General features: G+C 34.5%; 1 protein-coding gene across 7 annotated transcripts in view; it reads right to left on the reverse strand.

The window, feature by feature from the left end:
* The window catches only part of LOC138715019 (thrombospondin type-1 domain-containing protein 7B-like), a 776776-nt gene that overhangs the window by 433730 nt on the left and 315859 nt on the right, over positions 1–27187 (reverse strand). For all 7 annotated transcript variants that reach the window (XM_069847417.1, XM_069847416.1, XM_069847411.1 and 4 more), the window contains one exon: positions 7085–7182. The gene's annotated coding sequence lies outside the window, so the exon portion shown is untranslated. The remainder of the gene's footprint in view (positions 1–7084; positions 7183–27187) is intronic.

Raw genomic sequence — 27187 nt, forward strand, 5'->3', positions numbered from 1 at the left:
TATGTTATAATTCTATCAAAGTATTTCGTTTCAGGAATAGGTTTGTGGAAATTCTTGTAAGGAGATGTGCTCACAGCTTGCTCTTTATGTCAGAAAGGAGCGGTTTGAAATATATAATTCTCTTACAGGGAGCATTTAAAAACTGTGATTGTTATTGTCTTCATTATTAATAGAATTTATACAGATAAGCCATCTGTTGGGATGGATAGGCCTACTGAATATTCGGGACAGGTGTTCAAATTCCATCCCCCAACAGTTTTTCAATTATAGTATTTATTCATTTGTTATTGTTACAACTTACATTAATTTAATGGTGTTTCTCCATCTCAATACTGCAGTTGTTTTCTAATAATAGTGTTATTATTTGATCAATACTGTATGTTTATTCATAATATGACATTGAATGTAACTTTAATAAATTACATGGTGTTAATATATAGCATTTAAAATTTATTTCATAATCATTTTGTTCATAATTTAACCTTTTTATTGATTTTTTATGTCTCATAATATTCTGATTGTATAAAACTATTTATTGTCTGTACTCCCCAGTAGCATTTCTGTGGAGTTAAAAATGTTACAAATATCTATGTGTAATATGATTTTCAATAACATACAATCGTGTACTTCGCTTAGTGTACAAAGCATATTGATTGAGTAGCGGTCTATGTTACCCGTTGGATAGTAAATTTATGAGTGGAATTACCAGGTAACATTTTTGTTTCTCTTGCACAGTTAGCAGATTGTAATATAGACCGTTATTCGGCCCAACGCTTTAATTGGAGCCGGTTGCTGCTTTGATTACCGTCAAGGAATGTTCACATACTGATGAAAACCTCTACACATTTTCTTTGCGCTTGCAATTTTATAAAAAAAATGACTTGAGCAAATTTCAAATAGTGTCTCTAAAATTACCGAGATCTGCAGCATAATCTGCATAACGACTTTTAGCCTACATAAACAGATAATTATTTGGCACTGCATAACCTATAAAACCAAGAAAGAGTGGCCTAAAAATGTGTAGAGATGGAGAACGAAGAGTTTTATTGAATTCCATTGAAGATAAATGTTCACACGCAAAAATTAAATTTCTCAGCATGTCTCAAATATATTGTTTTCCAAAATATAAAATTATTGTATATACAAACAATTTTTTTGCAAGTTTGCATAAGCGCGTAAACAATTAATTGCAATTCGTATTCATTTTCTTATTATTGTCCATTCACTAATAGTCGTTAATGTTACTCATACTTATGCTCCTGAGAATGAGAGAAGAATTGTCAATTCATCTCTTTAGAGGCCTTTCTATAGGCGTTCTTGTTCATGATTTTTACGTCTCTTTCAGTAGTCCGCTTCTATGTTTCCGAACATGATGTTCCGTTCCTTATGATGAACCTTGAACCATTTTACAACTACATCTCAATGCCATTTATTTAGTACATTTTCATGTTTAATTCCATGTAATATTTTTGTAACGACTAATGATCTAATTATTACCATTTCTGCTATTTCCAATTTTTTTTTTTTTGTTTTAGAGTTCTATCATCTTAAAATATCTGATAAACAAGTGTTGAAGAAAAGGAAACAAGCAAATGAATTACTGCATTGATTGAAAAGAAAATTGCTAACGGAAATATAGATTCAGTTAAAAACAAGAAACTTCCTGTGGATGTGGCAACAGTGCTTGCTGGGTGAATTAAACAAGTGACCAACAGCGCTGACAGGTGCATCATGGGAACGCGGAACCTGAGGAGGGAACTACGCGTGCGCCCTCTGAAAGGAAGTGCTCCAGTTCGGACGTCACTTGTTTGGCGCTGTAGTCGTGTTTTAGCTGCGGGGGCTTGTACGTTCAACTGGAAGTGACGCAATTACGCAAACTTTCGCTGACGTGAAATATTTCGTTGTCTTCCACATTACAAAATGTCAACATCATGGTTCTTAGTAATTGCTACAAGGAAATGGAGACTAACAAATTAAAACAATGGATGTACCAGGTTATGTTTCTGATACTATCAACAACACATGTTAACGCTGAATGCTCTTTCCCTATCACTAAATTTTAAAAAATCTACAACTTTTAAAGTCGAGCATATCCGATTGTTTAAAGCCAAGAGTATGAATGGTTGACTTCAACTGAGATATCCATTACCCCTTGAAATGAAAACGTTAGTTAAATATTTCTGATGTCTTCTGATTCATTGTTTTTGTAAAGTTCGTAACTAGATTTGCATCTGTGGCGGTTGGAGGAAGCTAGGGATGGAAACAACATTCATATAGGTGAGACTACGTTAACTGTCCTTCATTCAGAGTGTGTACTACCTGCCGAAAACATTTCGTTAGACGCTCGATGAATTTTCGTTATTGTACATTTATCAACACTAAATTAAATATTTTCATTGCTAGCAGTGGGGTAATAGAAACTAGCGTCGTGCATTACAGGCGCTATGTACGGTTCAAGTTTGTCGAATAAATAGGGCGAAGTTCGATATTCGCCTATGTTCGCTCTGCTGAAGGAGTCCTGTCGTGTATGTTCCACCTTATTATAAACATATTCGCTGTCCTCCACTTCCACGAGTATAGAATATATATATATATATATATATATATATATATATATATATATATATTAGAGTTAAATTTATTTTTTATTTATAATGAATAAAATTAAAACAAAACCAGTGTATCAAAATAGCCTTCTGTGTGGGCTATTGTGATACACGTATAGGGCAATTCTAATACAGTGGTACAAATCTGGTCATATTATACAGAGCAATGAAGTACGATTATTGTGATACACACAGATGCTTAATGTATCACCTGTAAAAGTTTGGCTAAAATCAGTTTAAAATTTAATAAGATTTAGCAACTTTTGTAATTACATCTTTTCTCATAAAAAATTAACAGTGAACAGTTTACTGAAACTTTAACACCTTACTGTCAATGCTAGAAAACTGCTAAATGTCCAAACAATTTTTTGTGTATAAGGTAATAGACTGAGAAAGTTGCGATATAGTTTGTATTACTAAATTACATTAAAATACGTTTAATAATAATGAATATATTTTTGAAAGTTGTGTTAAATATCAGTAAGAAGAAATACTATTAAGCTGAAAAGGTTAGGTAAATAAGCAAAAATAAGTCTATATGTGAATTTTTTTAATTTATGCTATATTGTAGGTTCCAACATGTCAATTGAAACATCTCTAAGGAGCTGAGAAATTATGAAATATCCCTCAAGAGGTAACAAATTACTTTAAGTTAGAAAATTGATCAATTTGTCAACTTTTTAAATTGTAAACCTAATACCTTAATAGACCTTCTAGGGTACCATAATAGCCCTAAAGTATGTATCATATATGTAGTGCAACTTTTCTTTAGAGAAAATGAATCTGACACTATTCTCAGTAAAAGGAAAATTAAAAAAATATTCTATCTTTATTCATTCAAGAGCAATAACAAAAGTAATAGAGTATCAAACCAATTTTTTTTTCAAGAAACAAAACTATATTTTTTTTTCAATACATTTATGAGGCAGATAATTATTTTTTTAGACTTTGTATAAAGTTGCTTCTTAAAGAACATAAAATGTACCTCCATAACAGCATTTTAAAACATTTTCAAACTGAGCTTTTGGCACATTTTAAAGTCGGTATCAAATTAGCCAGACTTTTTAGTGTATCATACTAACCTTTCTGACACTACACAATATAACATGTCTCTAAATTAAATAAACCAAGTATAGTTTTGTTTGTAAATAACTCCAATCCAAGTAGATTTCCTATGAATCTTAAGTAAAACCAACGTAATAATTAAGACAATAGAGGCGTGTAGTTGCAAAAACAGATACATCACTTTTTTTTCTTTTCAAAAATGAGTTAATGTTATATTTCATATCTTCATACTATTCTACAACTGCTATAGCACTGTTACGCTCCAAAGCCAGATATATCACATGGATCTGTATGATGAAAGAATAGTATTGGTTTCAAATCCTTGGTTGCTTGCAAACGTTTTAGTGGTGCATCTGATTTTGCAACTAAACGCCTCAATTATGAATAAAAGGAAAAAGTGATACTGGATAATTGGATATAATGACTGAATTTAGTTGAACCATGTACGATGAAGGATGGGTGGAGCGGAGAAAAATTCTCTCCGGCACCGGGACTCGAACTCTGTTTTCAGCTCTACGTGCTGATGCTTTCTCCACTAAGCCACACTGGATTCCAGATCCGATGCCGGATTGAATCCTCTCAATTTAAGTTACACCTCTTAGTTTCTCTTTAGTGGCCAACTCTCATGCACTGTGGCACAATGTCCAACACACTATGTGCAGAGGTGCACTCATTACGGGATCCGACGGACTGAGCGCCGTCTTAAATCACTAAGTGAATTCCTGCACGGAAATGTCATATGTACTTCGGTACATCTCAATAAGATGAACCGATAGTGTTAAGATAAATGCAAACGAAGTGACGCCAGTCTATTTCATTATGAGATATAATGATGCTGTCAGAATAAAATTCTGATGAATGAGGCTACGGTCACTCTGGTAGTCGAACGCAGTACCAAAACTTCGCAAAAACCATCCGACGTTACGTCATAGTAGACCTACAGTGTAACAACAGTCTCAGCTGTGGAACGTAACAAGTGATCGCTAGTGAAAGAACATAGAATAACAAACTCTAATACACCATCAATTATCTCATGATAAGATGATAATATGAGATCTACTTAATGTGACTCTCAGTTTTAATTCCTTTTCTTATGGTACTCCTGCCAAGCATTTTAATTCCCCTTTAATATCTTAGGTAGCGGTGTAAACTAGCTTATTCTCACAATTGCTTTAACTTTATGTTGGCTCAGATGTCTGTTTATTTTCAATGTGACATCTTGGGTCTCAGCTGGAACCCAGCATGGCCTTAATTCCATGTCACGGATTCCCGCCATTTGTCCGTCTAGTGTAGGTTAAACAGATCCTCGCTAGAGGCATGAGAAAGACCATCGATAGGAAGATAGAAAATTACATACACTATTGCTCTTTAATATATATATATATATATATATATATATATATATATATGTATATGTATATATATATATATATGAATCAGCACTAAAATCGTTCTTGATCATAAGATTATAGCAAAATATAGGTTAAAATATCTCGGTTACAATATCTCCAGTATGAGAATTGACACTTTCTTTAATACAATACATACGTCTATATTAGTTATACTAGCCATACCCGTGCGCTCCGCTGCACCCGTTAGAAGTAAATATAAATTAATTACATAATTAAAATAGCACATTTATTGATCCAGTCCACACCTGTGGAGTAGCGGTCAGCGCGTCTGGCCGCGAAACCAGGTGGCCCGGGTTCGATTCCCGGTCGGGGCAAGTTACCTGGTTGAGGTTTTTTCCGGGGTTTTCCCTCAACCCAATGTGAGCAAATGCTGGGTAACTTTTGGTGTTGGACCCCGGATTCATTTCACCGCCATTATCACCTTCATCTCATTCAGACGCTAAATAACCTAGCTGTTGATAAAGCCTCGTAAAATAACCTACTAAAAAAATTATTGATCCAGGGAACATTAGTGTTTGATAGAAGGATAAATCGTTTAGTATGTTACTTAATTTAAATTGTATTAAAAAAATTAAAATGCGATCATTTTGATCCAGAGAGCAATCATTTGGTGCAATGACAATTCCTTTAACATGTTTCTTATTTGTTATTACATGCAACCATAGTTTAGTGAAGATTGACATATCATTTAGTTTTAATGTGTATACTTTATATTACTTGCTATATGTTTGCATTGAATTATGGTAATAACTTAATTTTAACCCTTGTTTTTTACGTCTTCAGTAAATGGCGCTTGGCCCATATGGTTCTGAACCCTTCAAATAACTTAAATAGTGATATAGCATATATTATAGTTATATAATTATATTTCTTTCTTTCGATCTCCTATGTACTAATGCCATGGAATGAATAAATGTGTTTTTTCTTCCTACTCAAAAATTTTATATTTTGCACATAGGAGTTATTGCAGGAACAACAACGCTATAATCTGAGGTGGCGGTGAAAATGTATTGTTATTTTAAAAGTCTTGTATATAATTAGCTTTCGATATTACTTCATACAAACACAGAAACATTCTCTGTAGGCTATGTTTAATAGCTTTCGATTGTTGTTGTCCAAGGTCCCTTATAGATGAAGTCATTTGTTTCCATTTCATTACAGGCCAATAGGTGGCGTCGTTATTTTAATTTTAGAACTCATTTATCTCCTTAAATATCAGTCATATCAAATTTTTCAAAGAATAAAACTTATCGGAAATGATTTTTAAAGAAACTTTTGTTATGTAACATTTTTCACAAAAATCGATAATAAGCGAGATATTTCGATTTATTTAATTCAGGCCGCCTTATAACCCCCCTTTTAAATAATGTATTTTGAATGCCATATAGCCTAAAATCTAAGTTACAACGAACTTAATTTATATTCCAATTTTCATCGAAATCCGTTCAGCCATTATCGCGTGAAAAGGTAACAAACATTCACACAGACAGACAGACAAAAATTTCAAAAAAGCGATTTTCGGTTTCAAGATGGTTAATTATACATGTTAGGACCAATTATTTTTGGAAAAGCGAAAATTACCAGAAAAATTTCGGCTACAGATTTATTATTAGTATAGATTACGTCATGTTAATAAGTTAACGAAAACTTTACGCGATCTTCAATATGATCTCTGGAAACAACTTCCACAAAAGGGACAAGGCGTTATACTATTTTCTGAACGGTAAAAATCTAATTTCTGGACTATCTACCTCTCAGTAGACCAATGCGATAAAAATAGCAACGTAGCTGCCGTACGAAATATTCCTGGTAGAAGCCAAGCAACCCAGTGTAGATTATGCAATGAGACAGAAACCCTCCCACATGTACTTGGGTTTTGCCGTAAAGGAAAACTTTTAAGGAATATCAGGCAGCCTTAACTATACCGACCCGAGTTCATACATGTAGGCTAGTCCTAAGTCAAAATACTATCTACTACCACATGTGTAATCTCTTACTCACTTTGCCTGTCCGGAGAGATTGGCGTGCAGGATGTGTGGATGGTGACTCTCAGGGTCGAGAGTCGGGCAACTACAAGCTACGCCTGGATTGTCCGCTTCCTGCAACACAAAGCCTTCATTTAATAATACAAAAGCGGTTACTATTATAAAAATAGTTTGCAACTACAGGGCTAGAGGTTTCTATGAATCAGTACAGTAGTCGGTAGTCAATTGGGAACGATCGCCGGTGGTTCGCGACTGTAAATTCAGTATATCTCAAAACAATTTTTGCAATTACAGAGTGCTTCAATTAATTTTAGAGAACTATAGAAGCCATGTAGAACTCCATGGTAAGGATGAAGCTGCTCCTTCATAAGCCTATAGCCAGGCAACATTCAACAGCCATGGGACTGAAGCTGGATGGTCTATGGCGAGTCTTCGGCCTCACTTCATTTCACCCCTTTGATCTGATTACCTGGTTGGGTTTTTTCCGAGGTTTTCCCCAACCAAAAGGCAAATGTCGGGTAATCTTTTGGCGAATCCTCGGACCTCACCTCATCTCACTACATCTCGCCAAATTATTGTAAAAAATTGTAGAAAATTACAAAAGTGTAAAACTGTAAAAATTGTAAAATAATTGTAAAAATTGTAAAAATCTGTAAAAGTTGTAAATATATTATTGTAAAATTTTGACTTGTTCCACATCTTAAAGCTTCATCGCTTATGAAGATCTATGGAATATAATAAATGAAATGAAAAAAATGTTCCGGAGTATCGGATGACGTCATTGTTCCACACCCAATAAGTGATAGAGAGATATGACAGCGAGGTAGATCATTTTACACTTTAAGATGGTCCTGAAATATTGAATTGAGATCAAGTCTGTACAATAGTTGAAACAAATCGTAGCACACAACTATCTCGGTATCCCAAGAAGGGAGAAGAATTTATGTGACAATCTCAAAACAGACATTTTGTAGCGTCATATTACATTCCTTCTGTATGAGTACTCCATATAAAGAGAGACTAGAGAGTTAGCGGATGGAGACGATTGACAAACGTCTTTGTAGGAGTTAAAAGGCTACTGTGCAATGTACTTTTGCTTTCCCATTAAACGAAGTGTAAACAGAAACTGCCTAAGGATAAAGTCCGTATATAGTTCAGAGAAATCGCTGCACACAAACTACTTCGAGCAGGAATGCGAGCAGTATTTCCTTGAAAATCTAGAGATGGACATTTTTTAGTATCGTCTCTCTCCTTCAATACTAAGTGTACGTATAAAGGGAGCGTAAAAGCTAATAAAAGATGAGAACGACTGGCTAATATTTTTCTGTTTAAGGGGCTTACAGCGGTAAAATTTTGGAAATATCCAACATTTTTTTTCCTCCATTACTGTGTCTTGTACAATAATGAAAATTAATATGTGTAAAACATTGTCCTTTTACTATATGAAAAAAATATTTTTGCAATTTAAAAAAATATGATTTATATATATATATATATATATATATATTTTTTTTTTTCAAAATTCAAAATGGTGGCAGTTCACTGTGCAGTGATGAAGTTTTTCCCTCATAACTAAAAAAACTATCCAACATTCTGTGATGAAATTTTTTGTGTGTATTTATGCTTGTCATATCTACAATATGGTGCAAAATCACTTCTCTACCTTTAATAGATTGTCTGATAAAAATAAATTCATTTTAAAAATGGTCAAATATCAGTATTTTCTTCTAACACAAAATAAAAAAGAAATATTATTTATTAAGGAATGTAGTTGAAAGAGCATGATATTTTAAAAATGAGTTTCAGCAATAAAATGAAAGCGAGAGAACATTAAAAAGTTAACAAGATTATGAGTTATGAGGGAAACGCTTCATCACTGCACAGAGAACTACCACCATTTTGAATTTTGAAAAAATAAACATAACAATTTTTTAAATCGTAAAAGTATTTTTTTCATATAGCAGAAGGATAGTGTTTTACACATACCAATTTTCATTATTGTACAAGATACAGTAATGGAGGGAAAAAAATGTTGAATATTTTCAAAAATTTTACTGCTGTAAGCTGTACTTTACACTTTAAAAGGAAAATTTCGATGTGTTCATACCAATAGAGCCTCTGACTGAGGTTCTGGCTGATATGTAAGTACAATTATTATCAGTAGGGATGGGAGTTCGTACACAGAATCTACGAAGTTAACTACATCGCTTTTATACATATCGTGTTGTTTACATCAACTCAGGATGGTTCGGAGACTTGTACAGAGAACTGACTCCTGCGGTGGCGAATGCATTTGTAATTGGTTTGAAGTCAGTGTTCTTCAGTATGTCAGATATGCAACTCTCGGCTGCAAGTTGTAATTTTTCTCCTTTCTATGATTTAGCAGGAGATTTGAATGTTGAGGCGGGTGATTGGAAAATTAGTGTTAAATTCTGGTCTGTGCATAGATTAGCAAGTGGTCTCTGTGCTCTTGGGGCATCCGGGCAACTGTCCATCATGCCCATGCGTTAAGACGGCACTGACTACAGAAGATAGACCAATAGGCCTACTGCATGTGGGAAGATGAAACATCGGGCGTTCCAAAAAAATGTTATGTAGCCTAACTCGCTACAGGCGGAAATGTTGCCTGAGGTATGAAGAAGGAGGAGGAGGAGGAGGAGGAGGATGATGATGATGCTCCTCCTCCTACTTCTTCTTCTTCTTCTCTTTCTACGACCGCCACCGCCATCACCACTAAACTAGTTATGCTTCCAATCAAAAACTCGTGAAAATAACAAAAATACAGAATAGCCTATCTGTACGACTTATTGCTTTACGAAATTATCACGACTCTAGCTGTTTCTTAAATACTATTTGAAAGGAGTAAAACTGTAATTTTACCTAAAATATATGTATAAAATATACCCCGAAATAAAAATCTGAGGAAAATTTTAAGACACAAATTTCTACAAAAATTAATTTTAATCAATTAGGTTTTGTACAGAAAGAGGACAATAAGAAAGGTGGGGAATTAAATTACACGAGATGACTCTTAAGGAATTAAGAAATATTACATACAACAATTTATGTGTAGTCAATTATAAACTTCAGTATTGTAGCCTATATTCTAGATGGACTGTCCATGTACTATTTTCACTTGAAATGTGTACTCTAAACGTTAGTTACTTGTCAAATAATATAGCTATCATATCAGTGTTCAAAATTTAAAACGAATTGGCATTGATAAACTTCCTCGCATCAGCTAGTCGGAAAGTTTCAGTGATACACAACCTATTATCCATTACGATAGAAATTTTACAAATATACATAAAAACATAACGATGGCTATATACCAAAAGGAAAATATATATATATTTTTTTTTCCGAAATCGAGTTATGATAATGGGACAATTCCCTAGATTGTGATACAGGCTCATTTGCCGACGAAAGGACGAACGTTTTCTGTACTACATTAGTAAAAAATTTAAAATAGTTGGTACTTTGAGGGAAATAATCCAAGAAATTCCACAAAAGGGATCAACGTCCTAACTTCACAAGAAAATAAAATACCCATAGAGAGAAATCTCTTCATTTACTCTTTTATTTATATGAATGGTTACTTGTACTTTTTCTTATAGGGTATGTATAATAATTACTGTTCATTGTCGTACGCTTTTATCCTTCGATGTCCTCGTAAATAAACGCCATTCACCGTTAAAAAAGTGTCTAGCCACCGACTGCTGTCAGAGGTGGTCACTCAAATGGGAGGATATACTGTACGAGTACTCAGGGGTTCGCGGTAAATTAGGTACCTTAAAGGCTAGAATATGCCATTAGGAAAGTTCAGGATAACACAGAGGGTTTTAAATTGAACGGGTTACATTAACTTCTTGTCTATGCGGATGACTTGAATATGTTAGGAGAAAATCCAGAAACGATTAGGGAAAACACGGAAATTTTACTTGAAGCAAGTAAAGTGATAGGTTTGGAAGTAAACCCCGAAAAGACGAAGTATATGAATATTCTACGAAATGAAAATATAATAATTGGAGATTTATCCTTCGAAGAGGTGGAAAAATTCAAATATCTTGGAGCAACAGCAACAAATATAAATACACTCGGGAGAAAATTAAACGCAGAATAAATATGGGGAATATCTGCTATTATTCGGTTAAGAAGCTTTTGTCATGCAGTCTGCTGTAAAAAAATCTGAAAGTTAGAATTTATAAAACAGTTATATTACCGGTTGTTCTATAAGGTTGTGAAATTTCGACTCTCACTTTAAGGGAGGAACAGAGATTAAGGGTGTTTGAGAATAAGGTTCTTAAGAAAATATTTGGGGCTAAGAGGGACGAAGTTACAGAAAAATGGAGAAAGTTACACAACGCAGAACTGCATGCATTGTATTCTTCACCTGACATAATTAGGAACATTAAATTCAGACGTTTGAGATGGACGAATCCAGAAATGCATTTAGAGTGTTAGTTGGGAGGCCAGAGGGAAAAATACCTTTGGGAGGGACGAGACGTAGATGGGAGGGTAATATTAAAATGGATTTGAGGGAGGTGGGAAATGGTGATAGAGATTGGATTAATCTTGCACAGGATAGGGACCGATGGTGGACTTATGTGAGGGCGGCAATGAACCTCCGGGTTCCTTAAAAGTCATTTGTAAGTACAGTAAGTAAGCACGAGGAAAGAGGACTGTCGTTCGCTGAGGTGATTGCTGAATAGAGGTAGCCGTTTCCTTAGTGAATACGAAATTAGGGTACTTCTGAAACTGGCACGAGAAAAAGTATTTTAACTTAAATGTATGAGCATTATTAATTACTGTGAAACATCTGAATTAGTCTTGTTACATAGTGTTAGCACAATCTATATTAATTAAATTCAATTACTAGCATACAATATCGAACTAATATTAAACTAATACGCCGCTTAGTAAACTTCTGTTAATATTATTTGTGTACATTATTAATTACAATTGAACCGTAGAGCCAGGTTTATTAGTGACATTAGTACAATCTAGTTCACTATATAGAGTGTTCAGAAAATTCCCTCCAAGAACAGCACTGCAGGAGACTGGACATTACTAGCCAGGCTTAGCATGTTTGTCACAAGAGCTATAATGGATGGAGTAGTTTCTCCTGGTATATTAATGACGTCATTCAAAGGCGCAAGCAGGTTACAAGACCTCTATGAGTTCAGACTTGTGTTATACACAGGGACATGGCTTTATTTTTACCAACATTTTTAACATTAACCTGGCTATACTCGGAAACACTGTTACCCCCCTTCCATTACAGGAGTTTGGAGTTGCTAGTACAATATGTAAACAAATAATTTTACTAGCTATAGGAGGAGATAAAAGTAGTGTATCCATTTATGTTACAGGGAAATACAGTATTACGATTTTCAGTTTGATCATTACTTTTACAGTATTTTATAAAAAAAACAGTAGAATAGTAACAATTTTTTTCACAAACTCAACTCTTCAGGCGATTATATTCATAATGTAATGTCTACTTTATTCAGCATATTACTAACCTAATTTATTCCTGAGAATTTTGTGAGCACTTCCGTAAGAAACCCCAATTTCTACAACTAACTTCTTGACCTACTTATTAGGACTTCGCTGCATCCTTTCTCTGGCATCTTCTACAGCATCTTCTGTCACCTTTGTTGGCCATCTTACACTTTTCTTCCTTTCTGTACATTCTGTTGCTCTAAATGTATCTATCAGATTAATGACATTTCTACGAAAATATTCCGTAATGATGTAATCAGGAAACTGTGAAGAAAAAAAACTGTTGTTCACATTCGGTTATATTGTAATTACAGTTTCCATCATCGTCCTTCATACCTACAAACAGTAAAACAAAACTCTTGTTTAAATAATGCTGTTAAGTACCGCACCATATTATAGGATACCGTACTTTCGGTTACTCTAATCTTCACTTGTGCTCAGTCCACACCAGATAAATTCAGTTATGCTACACACGATACCTGTGTGAAAATAAACTTCAATAATATAAGCCCTTTCTTCTATATAAAATGCAACATATTTCTGAAACACACTGTATTCTGTACTGTTTATTTCACTGCTAGCAAGAGCGGCCGTAAGTTTGTGTGACTGACGTTAGCAAGGACATTAGTGAAAGGGGTGGGAGTCAAGTACATTTAGAAACGCAGAAATGATGTCCCTGTAGAAGCGCACGTAGTTGCGTATGTTTGTATATCGATGAGTTCATTGTGATCGCGTTCAGTCATAGAGAAAGTGCATAAAGAGATATATGAAGCCACCAATATCTACACTCCAGATGTTTATTTCGGAATTTGTAAATTATTATTTTTGTATAAGGAATGGTAACATATCCTGTAAAGCAGCGGTGACCAAAACTCGAGCTGCAGTGATTACATGCGACAGACAGCCTATGAAGTAAGGAGACGGAGGGAAGGACTTAGCATGAAAACTACAACCAGTGGTGGTTCCTGTACTAACATCTTGATCAATCCCGCGGATAAAAACCTCAAGCTTTGCTGTATCAGTAATGTCGCTACTGTCATCAGGAGCCAGTGAATAATATACGATTTTATTGCTTCTTTTTTTAACCTTCCTCTTGAATATAATCAGGAATTTTCTAAATTTTTCTCTCGATACTTGGTCGAGAAATTCGTAGTTTTTCAAAATTTAAAACTTCTTATGGACAAGTTATTTAAGCTATTTTAATCATTACTCTTTTGAAAAATTCTGTTCTATTAAAAGGCTTTAAAGCACGATATATATCAAACCCCATTAGGTAGCTGACTTCCTTGTATTTATTTATCTCATCTTTCTCTTTCTGCTATGATTTAAGACATGTCAATTCCTGGTGTTTAACAGTTCGTTGGCAAATATTATTGAATCAGTTTTTCTACAATATTATTATTAAATGAATAACTAATAAATAGTTACCCTCATCTAAAGAATAAGAAGATTAAAACTGAGATAAAACCTAATAATTTTATCCTTCTAGGTAAAAGATCTAAATATATCAATGTTCATGCACGTATAGGAGAATTATAGAAACACAATATACTTAGTGGTCAGTAATAATATTAATAATAATAATAATAATAATAATACATTATTCAGCGTGGCAATTAATATTTCTTTGATACTCCTAATTGAACCGTTGAGCAAAGTAAACATATTACATTTTGTCCGACAGAACAACAAAAAAATTCCTTCTCATTCTTAACGAAACCACCTCTTACTGCTTGTAGAGACAGAGTTTGTAGAGCGACATGATACCGCCATTGCGTGCCTTCAGTACGTGAACGAAACTCCTTTTTGCACAACACGCACAAGATTTAGCGTCTGAGCTATTTAGACGACACGGAAGTTTTCTTTTCTGCGCGGAGTATCGATCTAATCATGTTCAAATTTCGATTCAACTACACGGAATATGTATGATAAGACTTTCTTGAGTTAAATTCTTGTTTACATGTTTCGACCTATTTATGGATCATCATCAGAAATGGTTGTTGTTGGTCTTGGCGCCTCTTGTTTTGTTTCCTGTGAGGGTGTGTTTGTGTGGTGTAGTGTAGAGTCAAAGAGCGTGTGTGTTCTGAAATTGAGTTGTGTGTTGGGAATATTGTTGGGGTGTGTTTTCGTGTGTCTGTATATTTCATATTGTTCTAGTGTGTTTAATTTCTGGCTTTTTGGTTGGATGTGTAGTATTTAACACTGTATCACTTCGGAATATGTATGATAAGACTTTCTTGTGTTAAATTCTAACGTACCTTGTTTACATGTTTCGACCTATTTATGGGTCATCATCAGAACTGATCGTTGTTGGTATTGGCGCCTCTTGTTTCGTTTCCTGTGACACATTCAATCAAAAAGCCAGAAACTAAACACACTAAAATAATATGAAATATACAGACACACGAAAACACACCCCATCGAAATTCTCAACACACAACTCAATTTCAGAACACACACACTCTTTCACTCTACGCTATACCACACGAATACACCCTCACATGAAAAACAAAACAAGAGGTGCCAAGATCAACAACGACCAGTTCTGATGCTGATCCATAAGTAGGTCGAAACACGTAAACAAGGTACGTTAGAATTTAACACAAGAAAGTCTTATCATACATGTTCCGAAGTGATACAGTGTTAAAAGTTGTGTAATCAAGATTTATATTAACTACACGATTTATGTATATATCTATCTGTTATTTACGTCACATTACCATTTATATCTTGCAGTTTTTTAAGTTCATTTCGGAACGATGCTATCAGCAAACCAAATAGCCCTGAATTTAAGTAACTCAAATATTCGTTATCGTGTGTATCAGTGCTCTGGTCTTCGATCATGCGCATTGTCTTACATCTGGTACTTAAGAATATTCCATCGTCTCATTCTTTTCTTGGGAAACTGTACGTACATTCACCGTAGGCCTACTATGACGCCACTTATGCAGTGAGCGCCAGACATTTGAACTCCCTCCATACAAGACTATATTCCTCGATAAATGCAGTGTGACAAAAATGCGAAGCCTGTTAATAGCAATTAATTTAAGTACAGGAAGTAGCATTCCATTGCCATTAGTTACGAAGATGTAGTGGCTACTATCTCTCAGTTAAACTGGACGTAATGTTGAAACACGTGAATAAGTCATGACTAGACTTCCAAGTTCAGGTTCCGATAGGGATTATAGAGGTTAATTGATAGCAGAGTGTTGGACGGAGGTGGGGGAACAGGCTAGTGCTTGTTTCATTTTTCTAGTTGAAGGTTTCGTACGTACTAGAACTGAACCTGGGAAAGTTGGGACAACGTGAAATGGGTTGGGGACAATTCACCACAGAAAATTGGCCACAGAGGCAACTCGCCACATAATTGAAATTGGTATCAAAGACAATTCGCCAGACATTAAAATTCAAGGCAATACTCAAATTCGCAACAATTTAGAATATATTTCTATGGTAACACAAGACAAATCCAGAAGCTGTAAACTAATTCGGAACTATGGCGGAAGAAATTCGCTTCACTAAATCAAAAAGAGGCTCTGACAAATTAATATATCTTGGCTAAATGTACACAAGACTTAGAAAAAATAAGAATGGAGTTGTTTGGCGCTGTGACATGCGTGGCGGGTGTAATGCAACAGTCACGTTATCAGAAGATGGAAGCAGTGTCGTCAAAGAACCGTCTGAACACAAGAATCATTCTGCAGACTGGGGGAAGGATTAAGGCAAAGGAATGTGTAGAGAACATGAAGGCAAGGGCGGGGACTTCCCGAGAACCAACGTCTGTCATTATTCAAAATGAGTTACAGCTTATTGCAAGCGAAGAATCTACAGAAGAAACCATCTATTAAAAAAACTGTGTGCCGTGCCAGGAAGCTGCACCTACCACCTGAACCAAGGAATATTGAAGAACTGAACGTTATAGCCGACAGATACACTAAACCGTACAAGTAGAAAGGCAGTTGTTGTATTTATGGCAAATTGTCTATCTGTGGCAAATTGTCTATTCGTGGCGAATTGTCTATCTGTGGCGAATTGTCCTTATTACCAATTTTCTGTGGCCAATTGTCCCAGTTACCAATTTTCTGTGGCCAATTGTCCGGAACCGACGTGAAATCACTGCGATATTGAAAACGAAATTCAATTGCAACAAATTTTTAAATATACATTATTTAATTCCTTCCACAAAAAAAAAAAAAAATCCTTATAGTAGAAATATTTTGAAATTGCAAAATTCGTCACAATATTGCTGGCAAAAATACAGTCTTAATTGTGCAGTGCTCGGGAAAAGTGACATAAGTCAGTTTCCACGAACATTTTTTGATAATTTATTGACAACTTACGGAACATCTGCTCGCTTGGAAAAAAATACATAAGTATTTCTCCCATTACAATAATTCATACAGAAAAAAAATCAAATCGACATAAACCAGTGTAAGTTGTCAATAAATTATCAAAAAAGGTTTGTGAAAACTGACTTATGTCACTTTTCCCAGGCACTGCAAAATTATGGACTAAAATTTATAATGATATGATTTTGAAGTACCGGTATCTACCCATATATTTAAAATTAAAATTATACTGTATAAATCCAAATTAGAAATTGGAGATATTTAGAATACGTAATTCTAATTAGCCTAATATCAATATATTATTAAATTTAACATACTATTATATTTAAAATAAGTTACCTTGTTAATTTGTGATACCGGTACTTCATTTTAATTCATTTGATCCTCAGTTTACTCTATTTTGTTATCAAGTTAACCTACAAAACTTTCATTTTCACTTCTTACTTACTTACAAATGACTTTTAAGGAACGCGGAGGTTCATTGCCGCCCTCACATAAGCCCGCCATCGATCCCTACCCTGTGCAAGATCAATCCCACCTCCCTCAAATCCATTTCAATATTATCCTCCCATCTATGTCTCTGCCTAACCAAATGTCTTTTTCCCTCTGGCCTCCCAACTAGTACTCTATAACTTATGCATTTCTAGATTCGCCCATACGTGCTACATGCCCTGCCCATCTCAAGCGTCAGAATTTAATGTTGCTAATTATGTCATGTGAAGAATACAATGCGTGCAGTTCTGCGTTGTGTAACTTTCTACATTCTCCTGTAACTTCATCCCTTTTAGTCCCAAATATTTACCTAAGAAACTTACTCTCGAACACCCTTAATCTTTGTTCCTCTCTCGAAATGAGAGTCCAAGTTTCGCAACCATACAGAACAATCGGTAATATAACTGTTATATAAATTACTAATATTAAATTCTTACTAATGGAACACTTCACTTATTTTCAATTTAAGTATATTATCTTCGTTCCTTGGTAATGAGTTTTACTTATACGGGATTTGGGTGTATATTAAATAGAACATATTGTTTTCTAAATATTTTATCTAAATATTGTTTCTTTTTATTAGTTTCAGACAAATCTATTTCTGTGACCTATGTTTTATAATTGCTGTGTTTAGGTTACTGCTTTTCTTATTTTGTAATTTATGTAGGTCTACAGTTACAAAAGGTATGTGTCCTGATACTCTAATAATAAAGTATTATTATTATTATTATTATTATTATTATTATTATTGTTACAATGTATCTTTGTAAATAGTAGGCTTCTTGCCCGTATAACAGTTTAGCCTAAGGAACTAAGAATAATATTACGTTTTTACACACATAGGGCCGTATTCATAGACATTCTTAGCGCGGGCTTTCGGTGGATGATCAGCGAACTAACGTTTTTCGTATTCATAAACCAGTGTTAGCGATATGATATGAATCCTGTTTAGCACGCTCGTAGCGCGGGCTAGCGAAATGTCTATGAATAGCACCCTAAGAGAAGGTAATGCGGTATTCTAACTAACGTAATGAATGAATGACTGAATATAAATTCTTAGAGGCTTACTTTATTTTTGGTCACTTTTAAAATGTCGTATTCTTTTATTTATTTTATTGGGTTATTTTACGACGCTGTATCAACATCTAGGATATTTACCGTATGAATGAAATGAAGGTGATAATGCCGGTGAAATGAGTCCGGGGTCCAGCACCGAAAGTTACCCAGCATTTGCTCGTACTGGGTTGAGGGAAAACCCCGGAAAAAACCTCAACCAAATAGCTTGCCCCGACCGGGATTCGTATTCTTAGCTTAGTATGTTTATGTATATGTAATGTTTGTTAGTTTTTTCCTTCTTTTTACATTTTATGTGTAACTCCAGCAACAGTTTAATCACAGTCGTAATTATTTTTTTTTATTACATCCAGTTTCCATTATTGGTCACACCCGACCTCAAGCATCTTGCTTTTTCGGGTGGGACCCAGTTACAATTTTATTTATATCACAATTTGTAATATATAGTATATACCTATTTGAATATGAGATTGGTAAACGATTTTTTAATTTTCAAGAATATTCATATACGAGTATTACAATAATATTGTAAAATCTTTGTTAATGTATGGGCTATTCCATCTCAAATCGAACGAAATATAGAGAAAATTGACCTTGCAATTTTTAAATACAATTAAACTTTTTTTGTGCATAGAGAACTGTGATACAATGCTTTGTGCAAAGTTTAAGGCATCATAATTTCATAGTGTTTAAATTAAAAATATTTAAATGTATCGTATTTTCATAAAATTAGCAAATTTAAACTGTTGTGGCTTCGAAACCCTTTCACCCAATGATCAAAATCGTGGTTTATTTTGATGCTGAGAAATTGAAGTTTATATTGACATGTAAACAGTATTTCTGACTTTTTATGGAAATGGAGATATTTAGATTTTTCTTCATTAAGACGCCTTTGACCAGGAAAAAATATTTTAAAAATATATGTTTGGATTCCGCATTGAAAATACAAATAAATACATATTTTTTACTGGTGTACCGTTGATAAGAAAGTATTGAAAATATCAAGTAAAGAAAATAAATAGTACGCGCGTGAAGTAACCAGCTGACTGTGAAACGGGAGCTAGCCGAGACAAGCAAGGCCAGGAGACAAACAAATGATGTTTCGTCTAGTAACGCATAGCTGTGCTAGCTTTATCACAAGTTTTCATAAACACAGTATTAAAATGACGCCCAACGCTCGCTTATTTCAGCTCTCGGCCAGTGCGTGCGGTACTGCGCCGTTGAAGTCTAGGCGTGTGAATATAATTTATTTAATACCCTCGAAACTTATTGCCGAGCCACTAAGCAAACAATGCCGAAGTCCCTCTTAATAAAGCAAGGTTTTTTCTCAATATATTATTTTACCTTTTTTTACAAATTGGCAAAAAGTCTAAAAATAAGTAAAATCGGATTATCTGTCTCTCTGTCTAAGGATTACTTCTTAACATAACATACCAAATGTCAGCTTCAAAATGAGCTCCCATTCAATGTTCTGCAGTAAATGGTTCCAGAGTTCTGATCGCTGAAAGAGGCTTGTTTTTATAAAAATATGCTAAATTTGTCCCTCAGTAGTACGAAAACCGTTTGACTTTCGATAGTATATTTTTGAGAATGCACTGTCCTCAGCACCTTGTATAAATGGGGAAAAAATTAGAATATTAAAAAATGCGAGGCTTTTTACTGATCGATTTCATATGGAATAGCCCGTATGTAATTTTTGCTTACAAGAATGAATAAAATGTTTTCAGTGCACTGATTATCAGTACATTAGCATCACACGGAGTGCAGCAGAGCAGAGTGCTGCGGCATGTCTTGTCCTAGCTGACAGTCGCTGTCTTCCGCGCGTCACTGCAAGACTTTACACAAAAAGAAGTCCTGCACGCCGCAATATACAAGCAATGCCACGTATCATTAACATACTTTACACAAGTTTCTACCATGTACAGTACATCCATTCCACTGACGAAGTTATTCATGGTATGGTGTTGTTCTGAGTCTGTGGCTTCCATAAAGGCGGTCAGATTTTGATCCCCAGCCTCGTCATGTGGAGTCTATGGTGTGGACAAAGAAATTTTGCAAAGATACTTTCTCATAACACTCCCATTTCCTTTTTCATTCCAACAACACTTACCACTTCCTCTTTATTTCACCTATCATCTTCAATGATTAAAAATGTGCTGGTGTAAATTCTTGGGTCTCCGATGTTATTGTTTAGTCAACTGTCCGAAGACAGGTCTGAATCTCACAAGTGATACCAACAAAATACCCATTATGGGGCATTTGAGCCAGGAGATAATGATATATAATTTAAGACTTTGGGATCCGACCCCGGGAGTTTGTCAGGTAATCGTCTGTGGCTGACAGTAAGGTGGTGTATTGGCGAAGTAAGACAGAATTTAGCAGAGATTTCCATGAAAATTTCAAACTCGATTGTTTTACAGAATCACAATACTTTTTCATTATATAAAACATAATTTGGTATAATTAAACATTAAGGATAGTTGGAATAGAAATTTTTTTGTCATGACACTCTTATATGCAGATGACTTAGTGAACCTGATAGTGAAGATACATTACAAAAAGTATATATATATATATATATATATATATATATATATATATATTAAACGAAATAGAAAAGGAATATAACATGAACATCGCGCCTACTAGAACTAAAATTATGGCTTTTAGAGGCAACACTCCAGTGAGATAGAAAATAATTACACTGTTCTACAAGGGTCATTTTTCTTATATGAAAATATGTGTTTCCAAAGGATTTTTATATGGCAAATTCAAATCTGAAGACAGAAATTCGCAATCAGGCACAGTTTTTTAGTTATACGAGAATATACGTCTCATTTAACTGACATTTTAAGTTTGTGTTAAAGATGGTGAACTTTGCTTAACAGCAGTTGCCAACAGTTAATTTTGTTCTCCATTTGTTTTCATTTTCAAATTGTGACGTTTCTGTTGCTAGTAAAATTTTATGCTAAAAACAAGTCATTTCAAATTGAATTTTATAACGTGCTAAACTGCCATTATTTGGATGGTGGAGATATTCCTTATCATGTGAGTAAATATTCATTTTTAACCATAATATTCCGACATCTGTGGTACATAAAATATGTAAAACTTTATATATTTCTCTTTTACAGAAACCTCTTAAATCCTAGAGGTAAAATAGACAGATTCTTACAGAGAGAGAGAGAGAGAAATCTTGAGTTTAACTGGAATTCTTGTTAGAGGAAGTGAGTATTGTTTGTTTACATGAAATATTGTTTCTGCATAAGGACAATTCAACTCATGATGACATTCTGCAATGATGTTTGTGACCTAATGAATACTTTGAACTTCAAATACGAGCCACAGGATTGGAGACGTTTTATAGATGCCTCAAAATACAGTCTAAAGGGAGTTCTCCTCCACAATGGGAACATAATGCCTTTGTCCCAGTTGCCTATGCAAGTATGACTAAAGCGCCATATGATATTTTGAAAAATATGCCGAGATTAATCAAATATAATGAGCACAAGTGGAAAATATGTGGTGGTTTGAAAATACCGTAGTTGCCATGATATTAGGTATGCCACAAGACTACACCAAATATGGATGTTTTCTATATGATTGGGATAGTCGCGAAAGGAATTCCCATCATAAAAGAAAGATTCGCCTTGAACGTAAATGGAAGGTTGGAGAAAAAAATATAGCCATTGAAGATGTTCTGCTGCCCCCTCTTCACATCAAGCTAGACCATATTAAACAATTTGTTAAGGCCATAGACACATCTGGAAGAGGATTTATGTACCTTTCAGAAACGTTTCCTCGTCTTTCTGCAGCAAAAATAAAAGAGGGCGTGTTTGTGGGTCCCCAAAGTAGAGAACTTCAGAAGGACTTAGATTTTGAACATTGCCTTGCACCAAAAGAAGGAAGAGCGTGGTCTTGTTTCAAGAATGTATCGCAACATTTTCCGGGAAGAAAAAGAGATAACGACTTCGAACAAATGCATCAACAAATGATAAATGCATATAGAGATCTAGGATGTCAGATGTCTTTGAAAGTGCATTTCCTAGATTCACATCTACATTATTTTCCTGGGAACTGCAGTGATGTCTCCGACGAACATGGTGAAAAGGTTCCATAAAGATATAATGTCCATGGAAAAGCGGTATGAAGGGAAATAGATGCCTGCGATGCTTCTGACTACTGCTGGAACATTATTAGAGACTGCAAAATTGAACACAAGAGAAAAAAATTAGACTTTTAAATTCTTAGGGAAAAGTGTATTTTGTTCATATTTTCTAATCTTAAATAAGTTTTTCCATGTAATGTAACTATTATATTAAGGCTTGTATATATTGTTTTGTTTTATAGTGCATAACATGTTTGTAAATAATTTTATAAGTGACTAAAAGTGACTAAAATAATGTGGAAACGAAAATTATTTAAAAAATGAAATTGCATAGAACTTGAAAACTATGCGTGACATAGAGAAACTAATTACAGATTTGAATTCAGGAAGTAAATTTCCATGTTAATCAAGAATGTTATACCCAAAAAAATGAATTTCATTTTTTTTTGTAGAACAGTGTTATTGATGGACAAAGTATTGAACAAGTTAGATGCTTTAACTATCTTGGGTGTAAGATATCAAGTCAAGATGAAGTAGATGTCCAACATAAAATAGAAAGATTTAATCAGCTATGTGGCACTATAAAGAGAACACTTAAAAATAAAACAAGAAAGGACACAATGATTAAATTTTATAAGACAATGGATATACCCATATGTCTATATGGCAGCGAAAGCTGGACATTAAAGAAGACAGATATAATATGTAGAATTCAAGCAACGGAGATGAGATTTTTGAGATCAGTATTGGGAGTAACAAGAGAAGATAGAATAAAAAACGAAACGATAAGAAAGGAGCTAAATATATACAATATAAATGAAAGAATTATGAATTTTAGAAATAAATGGCTAGAACACGTACAATGTATGCCAGAAGAAAGATACCCAAGAAAAGCTTTGAAGTATAAACCAAGAGTGAGGAGAAATATAGGAAGACCTCATAAGAGATGCATAGACCAATTTGGAGACGCAACGGGCTAATTAGTCTAAAGCATGTAGTAGAAGAAGAAGATAATCTTCGTATATCGAAGTGAAGATTATGTTAAAAAATTTTCGGTACCAACAAATGAAATATTGCATTATTTATCTAAATATGGAGTGAATTCTACGTAATTATCTGACATTACAAACCTACATCAGATTTGGAGAGATCTCTGAGCGAAGATATGCAATTTAAAGTAATGCACTTCAAGGCAAATATTTTTTCTTCGAAGAATGTGACATTGTTTATTAATTCTTTATGTTTCTTCTATTATTCCATGAAACCCTTAGTTCGAAAAATAACGACTAATAATAAATTGTACAATATGTGCATGTCAAATGTAAGCTACGTAAATATCTTAAGATATTACTGCCCTAAAGGCTTACAAACATAAAAACAACCTTATTATCGATCATTACTTCCACTTAGCTAACATATCTTTATACTCTTTTTGAAATAAGCACACCATACTTTACTCGAATTTATTTGTTAAGCAATACATTCCCTGAAAATTCCAAAACCCCCTAACGAATGCTATTTGAACGACGAAACAGCAAACGTCTACATTGAAAGGGAATCACCCTTTTCTTTCGATTGTGAGTCCTCCTTTGTAGACTGAATAGAACCTCATTTAACTTTACAGTCTATGTGTTCGAGGCAATATTCTTTGAAACAAAAAAAAGTAGCACAACTTGCTTTCAAAGCAGTGCTCGCAAAACCATTTAAAGTGGCAGAGGAAATGTTGAAAGTCAAACATACATGAGTATTATGGGTTACAATATGTTCCTCAAAATGTCTTTATACTAACGGCTAAAGTGTCGACTTTCCACTCTGATAATCCGAGTTCAAGTCCCGGTGGGCCCGAAGGAAAAAGAATTGTATTTGATAAGCACAGGATTAGGCGGTAGGTTGTTGCGATGTAACTCCCGTTTTTCCCTACCGACATTCCATCATTCATTGTTTCATCAATCATAATAATCACACCAGTGCGCTGTAGAAACGTACAGTCTATCGCTCCTAGAGGGAGACTCTGGGATAAATAAAGCCAAATGAAGATTACACGGGAAGAAGCCACTTTTATTAAATTTTACAGGAGAGCAATTTTAAAGTTTGAAACCCAATGACTCAAAAATTGTTAACGATACATTTGTGAAAATTTAAATATATTTTCTTTTATTATAAGTGGAATAAACTTGAAAATGTCAAGTCTCACAATTGCACCATTGTTGAGAAATAAAAATATGAACATTGTTGTGTTTCTTTGTACACGGGAAGAATGAGGTGAATACATAATAAAATTCAGTATCCTTTCTATAAATCTTTTATTATATACCTATTATATCTTATTGCTACAACTCAATATCTTGCATTATTTCATTTTTAACAATGTTGGTTCCGAGTAATTTTGTGTGCACTCAATGTTGGTTGCTTGGCGTTTGTTAGCCCACTTTGAGGTCTGTGGATATAAAGAGAGAAATTGAGTCGGGGTCTGGTAGAGTTCCTGGGTAGCTCAGTTGGTAGAGCCTTGGTAAGTTTAGCTAAAGTTCCCGGGTTCGATACCTGGTCCCAAAACAATCTTTCGCCTGAAATATTCAAATCAGCTTCACAGCGAGATTTGCACAATACACGTTACTGTTCGTTAACCCTTCGGCTGGCGCGTCTTTTCTGTAATACGACCAGCTGCGCGGAGCACGCTGTACACCACACAATTTTTCATTACAAGACGACTTTTTTTGTAATGTTAACTGGATATTTTTAAGACCATTCTTATATACTTTATTATTATTATTATTATTATTATTATGTTATTATTATTATAATGATTATTATTATTTTAATATAAAGCGAACACTCGAATGAAGGAATAGGCGTACGCAGAAGAAATAGGAACTTATCCCCTCCACAAACAACCGGAAAATCATTTAATGAATGCCACAAGGAATTAAAAAAAAATATATGTTCCTAAAAATGCACTTCTTTCACTGGTATGAACAATTGACTATCGAATCCTGGAATGATGAATGGTGTGCACAGAGAAACATTTCATTAACGTGGTGTATACTAGGAAATTAAGTGCAAATATTTTGGCAGGTATCTTGTTTATGTTACGTAAGGGTTCGAAGCATGCGATCTACAAACCAGTGTACTGTCATCCTCTGAGGAGTTTAGTACTGAGAGGAATGCGGTTCCGACTAGTCTAGCGCGGAACTGGAGTGGGAGGGAACAGTGACAGCGGCAGTCTGGAAGGAAGTACAATCATACTGAAAACATTCGCCCAATTTACGAGAGCAATATGCCTATTAGTTTTCTAACGTATTTTTGGCTAGATAGAGATACAGCCATTCGTACTTACGTGTTCAGAGAAGGAAATTATTGTAGAAAATTTTATTTATTTACTTATTTATTTATTTACTTACATATTTATTTATTTATTCTGGTGAAGTTAAGGCCATCACACCACCAGAAATACAAATACAATAAAATAAATAAAAATAAAAATCATAATAAAACTACAATATAAATGAAAATAAGAATCATACTATAAAATTTAGTAATTAGTAGAATTGAATTAAATTTGTAAAGTAATCAATTTAAATGTACTGTACTGGTGAACTCACTTGAGAAGTAGAAACTACTTGATTTGTATTTTAAGATATCACCAACAAATGATTTTCGCATGACATTATAGGAATCTGTTTTTCACGATACCAATCACACATATTCTAAAATTCCAATAGAATAAAACCAAAAACTTTTCCACAGCATGTTTCCTTATAAATGACTTGTAACGGTAAAATATTTAATATGAGTAATTCATATAATATTAATATAGCTAACATCAGGGAGATGTTTGAGCAAAAATTGCAACAATATATTTAATATATTAATAACAAAACCATATAGGCCTAGGTAAACAATATGTATATGAAATATTCACACACTACTACAAACTGAAGACTGCATATTTTTGGACGATTAATACTTCCCACTCCGCTCGACTCGGCTTGGCTGTAGCAACAAAAGAATCTACCTGCAACCCCCTCGCATCGATGGCAAGAATACCTCAGGTCCCAGCGCTAAACTCGTCGGAGGAAGACGGTACCTTGTTTATGTTAAGGGTCCGAGTCACGCGGTCTAATAATGAGTGTACCTTGTTTATGTTAACTAAGGATTCGAGTCACGTTATGTTGAATCCTCTACATAGGCAACCGAAGTGCGTTCTCTACGATGATATTTATTGCCAACAGCATCAGTATTCATTATGGTGTTCCTTCACATTCCTGTTCATACCACAGATTATATGTACAAGCGTTCGGTCATGGGAATAGGCTTATACTGTGACATGGCGAATGAAAAGACTGTGGGCAGGTTAACGTCGCTCCGCCACTCCTACTATATTTCCGCATCACCACATCGCTATGTCGATATTCTTTTTGAAATGGGCGTCATGCAAAGACGCATCAGAATACTTTACTGGTGTCGATCCCATGATCGCGAAGCCACTTGCTGCGCGCGGTCCATCTGTTTTACATGAGGCGCCACTTGGTGAGAAATGGCTGCCATTCGCGGTAAGTCCGGCGATCCCGCCATTACTGGAACACGGCTACAA

The sequence above is a fragment of the Periplaneta americana genome, chromosome 15 (genome assembly GCF_040183065.1).
Source record: "Periplaneta americana isolate PAMFEO1 chromosome 15, P.americana_PAMFEO1_priV1, whole genome shotgun sequence".
NCBI classification, from domain to species: domain Eukaryota; kingdom Metazoa; phylum Arthropoda; class Insecta; order Blattodea; family Blattidae; genus Periplaneta; species Periplaneta americana.